Raw genomic sequence first — 3,589 nt, 5'->3', positions numbered from 1 at the left:
GCCCAGAGGACAACGGCTGCCGACATTACAAGTAATTGCGATGAGGGCAGTTTGGGAGTTGGGTGGACAAAGTCCTCTAACGTTGAATCCCGTCGCGTCTGCCAAGCTACCACAGCTGCAGGCCCCTATCGGTGCCATGAATAATAACAATAATGATAATAAAACAAAACAAAACAAAAACTAAGACATCCACAGTCATTGCGGTCATGTATGGTGCATGTGAAAGTTTATTCTCATCCTTGCGGGAATGTGCGGAATGCCAAGGCGCGCGCGCACGCACGCACGCACGCACACACAAACACGCGGCGCGCGCGGATCGCTGACCTGGATTCTGAAGTGAACGGGGCTCTCCGCCAGTCTCGCACATTCAGCATCGGATTCGGCAGACAGGTTTGAGGTGCGGGTCTCTACAACGCCTCTGACAGGGGTCGCGGACACGGGCGGTATCGGTGCAGCAGCCTGTTGACGTGCCTGTACAGCGCATTTAAGCGTCAAACTGACCCAACATGGAAACCGAACTGAAACCGAACTTCACTTAACATGGAGTCGGAGGCAGGCATCACGTCAGAACTTTTTTTTTTTTAACAATTCCCAAATCACCCAGTCCTCATTAGTCCTCATTAGTCATACGTGAAACATTTAGCCGATAAAGAGCTGCGTTGTGTGCGCGTATCACGAGTCATGAGCCCCAAATATCGACGTGTGCGCGTGTCTGACACGTCGATATTTGAACTTCCGACAGGTTTATAATCAATCTGTCATTTCAACACACAAACCCCAACCACGAACCCATCCGTCCTCTTACCCATCGCCGAGGCAAACATCGTGGAGCGGAGCGGAGCGGGGCAGCAGGTGGTTTTACAGCCCAGAACAACTTCAGCTGTTAGAGCAGATGACATTATACCGGTAACACCCGGACGGACGGACGGGGGGGGGGGGGGAACACTTTCACCAGCCCAAATGATGGATACTTAAGGAGGAACAAGTGCACAATTTAGGCTAACGAGGGAAAAAAAAGAAAAGAAGCGAGTAAGAAAATCCCAGCCCCTTTGACTCCTCCTCCTTCAGCCTCAAAGCATTGTGGGAAATGTATGTTTACAACGCGACACGGTTCGCAATGGCTGCTCTTTCAACCGGCCGTTCGCATTCATGATACGAGACGGTGGTTCGATTCCCATCAGTCCTGTATGGCGTTTTGGTGAGTAAGCTATATGCTGTCACCATATAAAGCTATGTGGTGTTAAAAATAAACACCAAGGGCTCCATTACGGGGGCAATGAAAGAAAATGTGTTTTGCTATCTATCGCAGGAGCAGATCCTGAGCTCACGTGGCTGGTTCCCATCTCAGACCTCCTATATTATCTTAACACAGGGAATCCTGATTATGTGTGGAAAATTATTACATCTGAAGTGGAAATTGTTTGCTTACGCCTCGGATACTTCTTTAATAGCACAATTTCCAGCCAAGATAGTCCCCCCCCCCAGATGTATTTAGAAACGCAATTCTATTACGCCAAAACACCCTATAATGGCACATGATTGAGAGCGGATAAGGAGGTGTGTGATGAGCATCCAGATTGATGTTTAAAAATGACTCCATGGAAAACTGTCGTCATTGTCAGAATCAGACACCATAGAAAACAGCACCATGATTATATTAAAAAAATGATGCAATTTGGACCAAAATAAACAACTTTCCCTCATCTGCACGGAACATGAACAGGTAGATTTATCGCCGTTAAATTACAACCAGGCATAGTGTAGAGTAGATCTGAGGCAAAATACTTTGATTTAGACAATAGTCCCCAAAGCTAAGGGATTTAACACATTGAACTGGCTTCATAACTTTAGTGTGGCACAAGATGAAACAGGGTGGATGCTGCTACGTTCACCATTCAAGTTGAAAGCCATTCAATTGTGTCAACAGTCATCACCACAATTTATCAGACTTGGGCTACACTGGCCAAGTTTGCTTTAACACGATACAAGGAATTTGTCTTCGCATGTCACTTGTCAGTAACTCAATGTACTTTGCATCCACCTATCCATACGCACATTAGCAAATCAAATGGGCATTCCCAGGGACCACAGTGATGTGAAGTACACATTATTATGTATGGATACAGTTTAACAATTACATACAGAGGGTGGCATGGTGGCGCAGTGGTTAGCACAGTCGCCTCACAGCAAGAAGGTCCTGGGTTCGAGCCCCGGGGTAGTCCAACCTTGGGGGGGGGTCATCCTCTGTGTGGAGTTTGCATGTTCTCCCCGTGTCTGTGTGGGTTTCCTCCGGGGGCTCCGGTTTCCTCCCACAGTCCAAAGACATGTAGGTCAGGTGAATCGGCCATACTAAATTGTGTGTGTGTGTGTGTGTGTGTGTGTGTGTGTGTGTGTGTGTGTGTGTGTGTGTGTGTGTGTGTGTGATGGCGTGGCAGCTTGTCCAGGGTGTCTCACCGCCTGCTGCCCAATGACTGCTGAGATAGGCTCCACAACTGGGGAACAGTCAAAGAGAGTTTGGCTCCGGACTGGAGTCCTCCCAGCTCCTGGGTAAGTTGAGTTGTGGGTTGTGGTTAAGGTCAGTGCAACAATCTGGATTTTTGTGCACATTTACACTAGGAAATCGATAGAAATCATTTCAAGAAATATGCAAATTATTAATTTAACTGTAATGAATAGCATGAGCAATTTGAAATAAGCGATTAGCCATCTAACCTGTTAGCGGTGCACACCCATATGTTGTATAACCAAACATTTGGGAATACATGATGGTTATACACACTTCCTTCCCCCTGTTCCCTTTGCTTCCTATGTCATCCACTTAGGAATCGACGTTGAGCAGGTTTCCATGGTGATCAATTCTGACCTTCCTGTGGTTGTCTACGGTAACCCAGACAACGAGGCATACCTGCACAGGATTGGACGCACGGGTCGGTTCGGCAAAAGGGGACTGGCCATCAACATGGTGGACAGCAAGTTCAGCATGAATATCCTCAACAAGATCCAGGAACATTTCAGTAAGGTCAACAGTATCCGCACACTCAATTTACTGTCATTTTATTGTCAAAGCACACACACACACTCACACACCCATTTGTCAGGTTGATCACTGTCAGATTGTATCTCCTGCCTCCCTGAACAGCATAAAAGTGTCATCCCAAACGGACCAGTGATTTGTGTGCTAGATGTTTGGCTTCTGAGTAAACTTTACCATTTTTGTGTTCTTTCCCTCGACAGACAAGAAAATTGTGAAACTAGACACATGTCAGAACCAAGTGTGGTTTTGCTTAAAATGGACTGTTAGTTATGAAAAAATAAAAAGTGAGACCTTTTTATTTTTCTGGCGAGGATTAAATGAATCCACATCCATCTGTTATCCAAGCTGTTTATCCCAATTGGGGTCACGGGATGCTGGAGCCTATCCCAGCAGTCATTGGTCAGCAGGCGGGGAGACACCCTGGACAGGCCGCCAGGCCATCACAGAGCCGATATATACACACACACACACACACACACACACACACACACACACACACACCTGGGGGCAATTTAGTACAGCAGGTTCAGCTGACCTGTATGTCTTTGGACTGTG

General features: G+C 46.8%; 1 long non-coding RNA gene across 1 annotated transcript; it reads left to right on the top strand.

Annotated features, from left to right (window-relative positions):
* Nucleotides 1–1,123: 1,123 nt before the first annotated feature.
* LOC130123407 (uncharacterized) lies at nucleotides 1,124–2,901 on the top strand. Its single transcript, XR_008811320.1, has 3 exons — nucleotides 1,124–1,198; nucleotides 2,436–2,547; nucleotides 2,823–2,901. It is a non-coding gene; the product is annotated as an uncharacterized LOC130123407 (long non-coding RNA).
* The last annotated feature ends 688 nt before the right edge of the window (nucleotides 2,902–3,589 follow it).

Source organism: Lampris incognitus, chromosome 14 (genome assembly GCF_029633865.1).
Source record: "Lampris incognitus isolate fLamInc1 chromosome 14, fLamInc1.hap2, whole genome shotgun sequence".
NCBI lineage: Eukaryota > Metazoa > Chordata > Actinopteri > Lampriformes > Lampridae > Lampris > Lampris incognitus.
This window is presented reverse-complemented; position numbering and strand designations above follow the sequence as displayed.